This window comes from Coenobita brevimanus, chromosome 86 (genome assembly GCF_032717465.1).
Source record: "Coenobita brevimanus isolate Jiangsu-jjx chromosome 86, ASM3271746v2, whole genome shotgun sequence".
In the NCBI taxonomy this organism is placed as follows: domain Eukaryota; kingdom Metazoa; phylum Arthropoda; class Malacostraca; order Decapoda; family Coenobitidae; genus Coenobita; species Coenobita brevimanus.
This window is the reverse complement of record NC_137039.1, coordinates 33,038,955-33,051,891: the sequence shown is the minus strand read 5'-3', so window position 1 is coordinate 33,051,891 and position 12,937 is coordinate 33,038,955.

The following is a 12,937-nucleotide window of genomic DNA, read 5'->3' as shown; positions in this document are numbered from 1 at the left end:
GAACGAAGAACTGGGCCAGGTTAAGGTGAAAGAAGTGCAGCTGTCGCAAGTCACACCAACAAGGTCATCTTTGAATACATGTATGAAGCCTGTCTTTTGCTGCTGAATCTCATAGTCAGTTATTGCCAGAACTGCCAAACAAAACGCCACATGAATTTACCTAACATTATTATTTATTCTCTATTCCACTGGATCTGGGGTCTGTATTTTTTTTTATTACCTGTAAACTCGGGGACAAAAGTTAGCTTAATATTTCTCATCTCACTTTTCTTTGCTGGCGAAGCTTCCTAACTTGAGAGAGGCTTAGTATGTGTCTGAGCTCATGGGCGATGCTCTTTGATACGATGCCTCAGCGAGGAAAGTGGCCGACCACCAAAAGCTGCTAATACTCCTGGTGTGGCTTGGCGTTAGAGATTCAGCAGTCGGCATTACAGCCACGTATACACTAGGACTGACGTTCGTGTTGTTGCGTACGCTTGTCACTATCTGACTGAGGGGGCTTTACATGGTCAGTCTGTAGTGTGGTGCTGGAGGGAGTGTGCGTCTCGCCAATGTCTTTATTTCGCTACATATGCCACTCAAGCAGAGACGATGGTTTGGTTATCCTGACTACACACACACACAATCAGTTTTCGAGCTTTCTCACGGCACCATGTTTATCACCATGCCTCGAAACTGATCACCTAAATCAGCCACAAGTTACGGTCATTTTTAAACATACAGGAAAAAGCACATATAAGATACATTTGAGGCGAATTAAATATGTTCCATTAGAGTTTTAAATCTTGAAATGATGTTTTCGAAGGAATAGATAAGACGCTTTTCTATTTATGTCGATTGAAAATTATGTATGAATTCGAGATACGTCTAATTTATATTTAATATTTACGTGAAATATTCCCGGCACAATGATGATATCCTCTTTTCGTCTAGTAGAGCTGTTATGTTACTTTTCTCTCTTCACGCCTATAACGACTAAGAACACAATACTAAGGCTGTACGTGTAAAGCAGGAATCATGCAAGTACAAACCTCTCTTCTTTTGTGTGCCCTCTCACGATTTATTACTAGTGATCATCAGAATTCAAACTGGGAGATATTTTGTGCTCAGGATTTCCACTAACAGACCACAACCCCAATGAACTGTAAACCACGTGTGATGTGTGTTGGGAGAATTCGTCAGAGTAGGGAAGTTTACCTGCTATATACCTCCCTCGCTAGACATCGAAGAAAATTTTTGCCATCTGTTAAGCACTAGTTCAGGATTTTCTCAAAGTAGGCCTCGTATTTTTCTTAGTCTATGGATATTTGGACCACGGATTTTCCCCCATGGATTTCTGGGATACGTAATTTTTATGGTCGATGTTCTTTGAGGTATACATTTTCTTTGACTCCTTGGACTGGGGGATTTTTTTTTTTTTTTTTTTTTGGATTTTGAGAGTGTCGTTTATTTCACGATTTTTAGTCCTAATGATTTCTTTTTTATAATTTCATTGATTTTTTTGCTTAATTCCGTTTTTTTTTTAATACACAATTTTTTCTCTGGGACTGCATGCTTATTTGGAACCACAATTTTTTTCATTTGATTCCATGGATTTTTGTGCAGCATATATTTTTTTTCTTATATTTGCGAGTGACTGCCGACGCCTGACTCTCAAAACTGGCCAAATTATGCTAATGATGATGTTGGGGAAGGGGGGGAAGGGGGGACAGAGAGAGGGATGGGGGGAAGGGAAAAGGGAGAGGGAGAGAGAAAGAGAGAGAGAGGGAGAGAAGGTATAGAGAGAGTAGAGAAAGTGTGGAAGAGAAGAGCGAGAGGGAGAGGGAAAGGGGAGGAAGAGGGAGAGGGAGGAAAGGGAAGGAGAAAATGGGAAGAAGAGGAGAAAGGGAGACTGGGAAGAGAGGGGAAAGCAGCTGGAAGGTGGAGGAGTGAGGGGGAGGGAAAGAAGAGGAAGGGAGAGAGGGGAAAGGTGAATGGGGAGTGAATTGGGGGAGGGGTACAGGAAGGAAAAGGAAAGGGAAAGAAAGAATAGAGGAGGGAAAGGAGGGAAAAGGAAGGGGGGATGAAAATAATGAAGGTGGAGAGGAAAAGGAAGGAAAGTGGAGGGAAAGGCGAGGTGAAAGTAGTCCGGAGAAGGAAGAGAGAGAGAGAGAGAGAGAGAGAGAGAGAGAGAGAGAGAGAGAAAGGTGGGGGGGGGGAGGCTAGAACGCAATCTGCATCCCTTCTGCTCGTTTCCCAGGCCTGGTTTAGTACGGCCAGTTTGAGGCTTCAATTTTGACTTATTAATTCTTTCACTACGATGACGTCTTAAAAATTTCCTTCTTCCTTCCTCCAGACGGTTTTATTCGGCTTACGGGAGATTTTTCGAACCTCTTTACTACTAACAGACTTTCCTAAACTTAATAAAATCATCCAACGGCAGTAAAAATAAAAAGTCGCGGTACTAAAGGAATTAACGTGAAAAAATAAAAAAAAAATACTGACTATAAGTTCAAAACTATTTTATGTAGCCTTTTTTTCCCCTTTTTTTTCCTAAGAACGTATGATTTTATTTTATTTATATCAAAGAAATATATATAAAAAAATGCAAAATGAAAAATAGAGAATAACAATAAAAAACTTGATATTTTCTGTTGACGAGGGGACAAAAATGTAAAAACAGTCGCTTTTCGCTGTAATGCAGGTGACATTATGAATATTTATACCCGTCACTCACTCTCAGCCAAAAAAAAAAAAAAAAAAAAATCACCAGGTGGTTTGTGAAAAAATAAATGGGTGAAAGAAAAACAGATGAAAAAATTAATGTGAAAAATAAATAGGTGAAAAACAAAAAAAAAAACGCGACACTGAAAAATATGATGTGGGAGATATACGACTTTGGTTTATTAATGTGAAAGGAAATGGAATAGTCGATTTTGGTACACTAATGCAGAAGAGAGAGAGAGAGAGAGAGAGAGAGAGAGACTGTTTTCACTCTTTTATTAATCCTGTAGAAATCTAAGAAGGGCATCATTAAATTCTCCAATTATGTGGAAAAAAGGAAAAATAGTCAGTTCTGATTCATTAACCTCGAAGAGAAACAGCGAAAGTCAATTTTGGCATCTTCATGAAAAAACGACTGAGTACCGGAAGCCTCTCCTAAGCTGAGTAAAATCGTCTGGTGGTAGTCAGGAACAAAATACAGTCGTTAAAAATCCCCCCTATCCAGAACAATAGGGAGAGTTTTCAAGCCTTTGCAAGTTGAGTAAAATCGTCTGGTAGAAGCCAAAGCAAAATCGTTAATAAATCAACGGTCTTGAAAGGGTTAGTAGAGATTTTTTCCTTTATAAAGCTGAGTAAAATCGTCTGGAAGTTGTCAAAGCAGTTGGGAATTCTCGAGTCCTAATCACGAGTTACTAGAGCATTGTTTTAACCCTCGGAAAATATGGAATGCCAATCCTAAGCTGAATAAAATCGTCTGGTGGCAGTCAGAGTGAAGTAACCAACCCTTTCAACCCATGGACGTCTTTTATATGGTATTCAGACGATTTTATTCTGCTTGGAAGAGATTTTTTCCGAAGTAGAAGGGATGATAGATACACTGATACAGCCTTCATTAACAGAGGTCGAAAAGTCTTTAAGATGTCTGAAAGAATCGTCTGAATTTAGCAAGAATAAACTAAATACGTCATCGCAGTGAAAGTGTAAAATTTAACGCGGCCTGTGTGGGTTAATTTCCTGTGCTTCTTTTTGAAATGCGGAAAAGTGGAGCTTAAAAAAAAAAAAATCATCATCACTCGACGCAACAATCCTGCAACATTTCATCACAATTTATGTTGCAAAATGTCATGTGTGTGTGTGTGACTGCTTTAATGGCAAACTGTAGTAGTAGCAGTAGTAGTAGTAGTAGTAGTAGTAGTAGTAGTAGTAGTAGTAGCAGCAGTAGTAGTAGTAGTAGTAGTATTTGTTGTTGTTGTTGTTGATGATGATGAAAGTATAATACGGCGCTACCATTGCTCTCGGTATTCTTGCTGTTACTGTTCTTGTTGTGTTGCTGTTGATGACGTGGTTGTTGTTGATGATGATGATGATGGAGGTGATGTTTTTATTGTCCTTTTTTGTGGCCTTTTTAATTTCAAGTATTCTTCCATTTTTGCCTTTCTTCTTATTTCTGACAACTTTCCTTTTTTTGTGTGGCATTTTTCATTTCTAACATTCGTCTTTTGTGCTGGGATATTTTCTTTTTTTTTTTCATCTCGCAGTTTTCTTCTTTATGGCAGCCCTTTTTATTCCTTTTTTCTGGTCTTCCATTTTCCCTATTCTTTTCTAACATTTTTCTGTTATTGGATATAATTATTATCTCTGACTTTTTTCTTTTTTCCGACAGTTTTCATCTTATCTGATGCTCTTCTGTTGTGGCATCCTTTTCCTGGTATTGTTCTTTTCTTGCTGTCATTATTCTTCTTTTCTCACATTCCTTTTTTAGCATTCTTCTCTTTAGTCATTCTAATTTTTCTTTTAAAAATTTCTTCTCTTCTGGGATTCTCCTGCCATTCTTCTTTTCTGTCCTTTTTCTTATGAAATCTTATTTTTTCTAACAATCTTCCTTTTTTTCTAACAATCTTCATGTTTTAGTTTTTTCATTTTTTTAGTTCTCTTCTTTTTTCCACCTTTCTTCTCTTTTCAGTCTTCCTTTTCTGCATATTTTTTCTTCTTTTCTCTGGCATTCTTATTTTCTAGCATTCTTCTTTTCTGGTATTCATCTTTTCTTCTGTCATTCTTCGTCTGGGGCATCGCTGTGGAATAGAGAGTGCAGCGGGAAGGTGTGCTGCCACTCAAGGGAAAAAGGAAAGCAGGCTGGAACAAAGGATGCTTCCAATATGTCACTCTTGCTGGGGCGATGTGTGATGGTGGTGGTGATGGTGGTGGTGGTGGTAGTGGTGGTGGTGGTGGTGGTAGTGGTGGTGGTGGTGGTGGTGGTGGTGATGGTTGGTAATGGTGGTGTTTTTACTTTTGCTGTCTAGGGTTTGTGGTGGTGGTGGTGGTGGTGATGATTTTGTGTTTTTCAAGGATTGTGGTATTTAAGCTGTTGTTGTTGGTTGTGGTGGTGATCTTTCTTTAGTGTGTGTGTGTGTGTGTGTGTGTGTGTGTGTGTGTGTGTGTGTGTGTGTGTGTGTGTGTCTTCATATTGGATACTTTCGAAGTTAGGACAGGTGACAAACAATCTGTGGTTTCTATCTATCAGTTCATGTATCAATTTATCTATCAATCTTCTTTGATTTCCATCCAACTTTATATCTCTTTACCTATCTATCTATCTGTCTATCTATCCGTGATCTATGAGTCTATCTATCTATCTATCAATCCATCTCAAAACCTGCCCACCTACCTACATACCTACTTACCCAATTTACCCATCTCTTTCTCCCTGTCTGTCAAGCAACTATTTTCTATCTGTCTATCTATCTATCTATCCGTCAGTCTGTCTATCTATCTATCTATCCATCAGTCAGTCTATCTATCTATCTATCTATCAGTCAGCCTGTCTATCTATCTATCTATCTACCTATCTATCTATATTCCCTGCCAGCCGCCTAATCCCTGAGTTAATCAAGGGTAGCCGCGACAAAAAAGCCTCCAAGTTTTCCAAGTAAAATATTTGCAAGTCTTATTTACCGAGAAAAAACAAAGCGAGAGAGAGAGAGAGAGAGAGAGAGAGAGAGAGACGACTAACAGCAGGAAAAAGTGGACAGAGTGAAGGAGAGGAGTTGACAGGAGACGAATAGGAAAGGATATTTGACAGGGAATGAGAGAGAGAGAGAGAGAGAGAGAAAAAAAAAAACTCTCTCTCTCTCTCTCTCTCTCTCATGTCCTCTTTATATACGTGTGTGTGTGTGTGTGTGTGTGTGTGTGTGTGTGTGTGTGTGTGTGTGTGTGTGTGTGTGTGTGTTTCAACATCACCAGGAATACTTCTAAGTTACACACATGACGCGAGTGGTCGGGGGGGGGGGACAAGGATGCAACGGCAGGGGGGAGAGGGGAGGAGGGGGTTGCAGTGGGTAGGGGGAAATCTGAAAAAAAAAATGAAGGAGGAATCAAATAGGGCAAGAAATTCTGAGAAGCGAAAGGTTGGAGGAATCGAGAGAAATCAACCCTTTCAAGACGATTATTTTTTCATCTTTATTTCTATCTATTTATTTCTTTAGTCCAGCTAGAAATTTCCATCCCAGACGATTTCACTCAGCTCAAAAATATAAAAATCAAAATACTAGTGACAGAGAAATTTCTAATAGACCCTTCCCTGCCAGATGTCTCCACGTGAGCTGAATAAAATCGTCTGGTTGTGGGAAGAATGGAATTAAAGCGTCCTCGTTCTGAGGGGCTTGATATCCACTCCGCAGCAAGAGTGGGCTAGGATGATGATGATGATGATGATGAAGACGAGGATGAGGATGACTGATGATGAAGACGAGGAAGGGGATGATGATGATGAGTGTGACGATGATGACTGATGATAATGATGATGATGATGATGATGATGATAATGATGATGACGATGACAGACGGACAGCACTGGCGTTTTGTGTTTGCTTAATCACGAATGCAGATTTTGGCCTAAAGTTTGATGTCTTGTAATTGGCCTTGAGAGACAAATGTTTTCCAAATAAACACAAATTTTCTTCTTCTTTTTTTTCGTCCATAGAGAGAAAGTAGAGGAAGGAAGACTTCGAGAATGCATGGGAATAAGGCGACTGGAAGAAGACGAAAAAGACCAAGAACTATACCCGTTTTCCTTCAACCTGGCCAAAAATTACCATCTCTCCATCCTGAATGCTGAGGTGTAAAAATATATTGATGCTAAAATATGATGCCTGTCACAAAGAAGTGTTATGGATAGGATGCAGAGCCGTAGCAGTGTCTCTCTGCCACTGAGCTACGTGAATCAAACTACAAGAGGACGAAAATCTGGGCCGGGTTTAGGTGAAAAGACTATAGACGGAGGGAGAAGATGGTTAGTAACATTAAAATTCTCGCCTCTGCATCAGTTCATCACATCCTCATCATTATTTCTGGATCTCACCCATTACATTATATAACAGTCAGCACTGGGTTATGATGATGATGATGATGATGATGATGATGATGATGATGGGAAAATCTGTAACTTGCTTGGATGAAAGGCAAATGGAATGATGGACAAAAATAGTATCGAATAACAAAGGGGACAACGACAGAAGCTTTGTGTGTGTGTGTGTGTGTGTGTGTGTGTGTGTGTGTGTGTGTGTGTGTGTGTGTGTGTGTGTGTGTGTGTGTGTGTGTGTGTGTGTGTGTGTGTGTGTGTGCGCGCGCGTGTGGTTCTCAATGATGAAAAGACACCTGGGAGTTTGAGACTGATGCCAGGCTGATATTCACACCTGTCTCACCTCAGATCATCCAGGTGTCAGGTAAGGCAGGTGTCAGAGGCAGGTGTGCAGTGTCATGCAGGTGTGTCGTGCCTGATGATCCCTGAGTTTACATGCAGTTTTGTTTTTTGCTTTTACTACTCCTTCCTCACTTTCCTTAATCCTACACTGGGGACAAATGCTCATCATCTGTGTATTTTCCTGTCAAGAATATAAATAATTAACTGAGGGTAAATAGCCGACCAACAAGCCCTCTTACACCACTAAACCACCAGGCTCCTCCCAGATATGAACTGCCTGCAACCCCGTCACTTCGAGGGATCTCATGTCATTGAAATAAGTGGCAAGAAACGACAACAAAAATAATTCAAGTGTTTTCTGGAAGGCAGAATTTAAACAAAATAAAATAAAAAATCATTGTCCGAGCGTAGGAGTTAAAATCAGAGTTACAAATCAAAAGGTAAAAGCCAGGAATCTTTTTTTTTTTCTTTAACAAGGAAGAAGGAACCCAAGGCCAGAGGTCGTGTAGGTTCTTGCCAATTAATCTGACGCGAGTAAGAATTATTGCATCAAGGGTTTTGCCAATAAAGGTGATTATGCTAACTGGAGTATAATTACCTGGTTAATCACTACTGCTTTTTTTTAGAGAGAGAGAGAGAGAGAGAGAGAGAGAGAGAGAGAGAGAGCGTTTACCATCAAGCCAGCAAGCAAAACTGACGATGCCGGGCAACAAAGACCGTGGTAATGGTATTTGCTCACAATTAGGGTCAGAGAGAGAGAGAGAGAGAGAGAGAGAGAGAGAGAGAGAGAGAGAGAGAGAGAGAGAGAGAGAGAGAGAGAGAGAGAGAGAGAGAGAGAGAGAGAGAGAGAGAGAGAGAGAGTGTAGTCATATAAACAAAATATTAATTAAAAACAGGTAATAGAGAAAAATGAGAGGGAGAGAGAGAGAGAGAGAGAGAGAGAGAGAGAGAGAGAGAGAGAGAGAGAGAGAGAGAGAGAGAGAGAGAGAGAGAGAGAGAGAGAATGTAGTCATATAAAGAAAATATTAATTAAAAACAGGCAATAGAAAAAAATGACAGAGAGAGAGAGAGAGAGAGAGAGAGAGAGCAAACAAGGGCCTACCATACAGAGGGAAATATCAAAGGAGAGCAAACAGGTCAGGAATAACGAATAGCACAAAAAACTGTGTGTGTGTGTGTGTGTGTGTGAGAGAGAGAGAGAGAGAGAGAGAGAGAGAGAGAGAGAGAGAGAGAGAGAGAGAGAGAGGCAACAAAACAAAGGGGAGGAGGCAAGGGGCTGGAGGGGTAAGGGAGGGGGCGGGGGTCCGTCCTAACGAGCCTAACCCAGCTCAGTTCTCTCGCCCTACAAATCTTGCCCTATGAAAATTCTCGCCCACCTTATTAAGCGTTAAAGCTGACGCCCGGCCGCTGTGTGTGTGTGTGTGTGTGTGTGTGTGTGTGTGTGTGTGTGTGTGTGTTCGGAGGTAGGGCCCGGGGTTATAATGTAGGGGTATGAGCGATTGATGAAAGAGTGGAAAGGGAGTGGGTAGGGGTGGACTCTGAGGTGGATGGGGTATAATTAGAGTGGGGAGTGTTGGAATTTAAGTGGGAAGGGATGGAGGGGTTGGAAAGGGGAGAGGTAGGGAGCAGGGATCATATATTTATAGATGTTGGAAGAAATCTCCATTAATCCCTTCACCACAAGAGGTCTATCTTCCAGCGAAATGAAATTATGTATTCACACACACACACACACACACACACACGCATATATATATATATATATATATATATATATATATATATATCTGACGTAGTTACTTTCCTGCACTATTCTAAATTCATACCAAAATGTCGTCGATTTCAAATGCAGGTTTAAAAATCCTTTATTTATAGTACAGGCTCTAAATCCCTTTGGGATACCGTCCTCCAATAGTACATTCCGATTTCATATCCCGGGTTTGCGATATCCTGCCAGAGTTTTCTTTTTACGCGATATCAGGTGCCAGAGGCAGGAATGAAATATTCATAGGATTTTTTCTCTCCAAAATAACTAGTTTCTGTCTGTAACGTTTGAAATCTTATTTATATTTTTAAAGGGGGACTTTTACTTTTTTCTATATGAATTTAAAATAGCTGGTTCAATGCAAGCTAAAAACAGAAGATTTATAACTGAATCCGCAAACGAAAAAAAAATCTAAACATGTTTCACAGTTTGTAGAAAATGTGAAATATTACCTTCCTTTCCATCGTGAAAACAGAAAGCAAAAAATTGGTGAATGCAGATGTGCAGATGTACCGTACTGGTGAGGAAAAAGTGTGTGTGTGTGTGTGTGTGTGTGTGTGTGTGTGTGTGTGTGTGTGTGTGTGTGTGTGTGTGTGTGTGTGTGTGTGTGTGTGTGTGCCCTAGCATATCCAGTATTCCACTTACATCGAGCATCACCCACTTAACCACCTAATCATATTCCACTGAGTCTGTTTCCACCTGCATCCACCCATCCCGCTCCTCCATCCACCTGCTGATTCCGCTGAGGCCCTGTGGAGGACTGAGGCGGCAGGGAGTCAAGCAGGGAGACGAGCAGGGAGGCAGAGGGAGGGAGGGAGAAGAAGTCGGGAAGGCAAAAAGGAAGGCAGTGAGTCAACATGCAGGGAGACAGAGTATAGGAGTATAAAGCAGTGCAGAGGAATGCAAACAGCAGCTGTCCTAGTGGTATAAAGCAATGCAGAGGAATGCAAACAGCAGCTGTCCTAGTGGTCCTTTCGAGGCTGTTGCATAGAAGACGATGGTTATGATTTCTGGCTCTGAAGATAAGGATAGTAAAGCAAGATGGCTCTCTATTATCCATCAAATTCCCGAGCTAAACAAGGTGAGATAAAGTGAGAAGGACCGTCATATAGCACAGAAAAACTGCTATGGAATTGTCTTAGGAATTGCAGTGTGAGGAACGCAGGGAGGCTGAGAGAGGAAGAGAGGGGGGAAGGTATGGGTAGAGAATGAGACAGGAGGGGGGTTGCAGGGAGGATGTGAGGGAAGACGAGTGAGAAATTACAAGGGCAGCGAAAGAGGGAGGGAGGGCAGGGGGAGAAGGGGAGAGACATCGGGTGTCAGAGTGTTGGGGAGGGAGGGGGGGCAAGGGAGAAGAGAGAGATGGGTAGGTTTGGAATCTGTGGGCGAACAGGGTAAGGGAGGAGGAGGAAAGAGGTAGGGGGAGGGATAGAGGCAGGGGGACGGGGAGAAGGCAGGGGAGACACAGAGGCAGGGAGGGAATGCGAGAAAACAAGAGAAAGAGGAAGACAAGAAGGAAGTAATGGAGTGTAAAGGCAACGAGATATGAAGGCCCGTTGCGAGATGATTTGTGTGAATTTACTCTTTTCAGCCCGTGAACATTTTTAACTCTCCGGACGATTTTATTTTGTGTAGGGGAGATTTTTAGAACTGGACGGGTTAGATACAGCCTTCATCAACCCGTCCAGTGTGAGAAAATCGTCAGGAGGAGTGTGAGAAAATCGTCAGGAGGAAGTGTGAGAAAATCATCAGGAGGAGGCAAGAATATATCAATCTTATTATTACGTCCTCAGGGTGAACGGATTAATGATGGTTATTTTTAATCCCCTTTCTAATCCTCTCATTTACAATCAGTACTTTGTAAGCTGAAAAAAAAAATAGACCCAGGACAATACAGGGCCCCACAAAATTTTTAAAAACCAAACAATAATGTAGTGGAAAAAAAAAAAAATCACAATGCAGTTGTTTGTATAGGTCGTGTTTAGCCCTTCCATTACAAGAATTTCTCCTTCGCTAAATTAAAAAAAAATACTTAAAGGCAGCCAGAAAAAACTATAAATCCCTTTCATATAAGAGGTCCTTCCCATACCAAAAAAAAAAAAAAAAAAAGTCGAGCCAGGAGAAAATAGGAAAAAAGGTCATCACACTGTAGGAATCTATGAAGGCCATTTCCATTTCCTTCACCGCAAAAGAGGCTTCAAAAACTGTAAAAGACGCTTAGAGGTAGCTAGAAAAAAAATAAAAATAAAAAACAAGAGGAAATGCGCGATTACTAGATGCGGAAACACCAGGGTTCTAAGACGGGACTGCGAAAAACCTGCAAGAGTTAAGCGGCTCGTCTTGAAAAAAAAAAATGAATAAATAAATAATCGACAGCCTCAGTCCTGGCGATGCACCCGCTTATAAAAAGTAAATCAATAATAATAATAATAATACGTTATCGTTCTAAAGAAATTAATGTAGGGGCAACAAAGGCACAGCAAAAGGTTGACATTTACAGATACGTAAATAAATAATCCATCCACACATATAAACAAAAATAAATATAGCATTCTTAATTTCGGAGTACATTAGCTGAAAAAATACCGTGTCTCAATCTTCGGTTAGAACATCCTCATATCATTGCTGGAGAGATTATTGTAGATGTGTATTGTAGACGTGTATTGCAGATGTGTATTGTAAGAGCTTATGGTTTACTGGCCTTAAGGGGAGAGCATCCTGAGTGCTGTGTAATTCCTCCTCAGAGTAACAGAAGCTGCTCACAATATTATGTAATTAATGATCTGTCTTCCTGTCGACTTGCCTATGTGTCTCTTCCTGTTTGCCTACCTGCGTGTCTGTCCCCCCACCTCCTTCTGTGTGTGTGTGTGTGTGTGTGTGTGTGTGTGTGTGTGTGTGTGTGTGTGTGTGTGTGTGTGTGTGTGTGTGTAATTGTTTTGTTGGTCTGTCCCTCTGTCTGTTGTCACGGGAAAATTCACTTATACCCACCATATGCAAAACACACACACACACACACACACACACACACACACACACACACACACACACACACACACACACGATGAGCACTATAATCCAATCATGACCAGCGGACGCAGGACTTGACAATTTAGCAAATTCTCTCTCTCTCTCTCTCTCTCTCTCTCTCTCTCTCACACACACACACACACACACACACACACACACACACACACACACACTGGACTGAGAGTTGGCTGGAATATATGCTAAGTGACAAAGGGATAGACATGCCACTCTAGCCTCATGCGTCACACTTAATACACTTACTTACACACTCAAATACATACAGACACACTTACACACATCACCCAAGCCTCATGATTCACACACACACACACACACACACACACACACACACACACGGGGGGGGGGAGGAGAGTGTTGTTGGTTGAACGAAAGCCTGTGAATGATTGAAATTTATTTAAACTCTTCACTAAGAAGACGATTGTCCTATTATTCGCTGACCGAGTATAATTACGACAGAGTACATCATAGACAAGCGGGCGTATTGTTTTTCCCGGTGTGTGTGTTTGTCAGAGTGTGGAAGAAAAAAAAAAACATTCTGGCAGTTTTCATTCGACTTGTGATCATACTTGGTGAATGGGTGGAAGGTCAGTCACGGGGATTTTTTTTTTTTTTTTTAATAGAATTGGTTAAAGAACAAGGTCACACACAAATTTCACGTTACACAGCTGTGATCCGATTTAATCCAAATTTGGTGGGAGGATTGAGTGTAAGACAAGGATAAT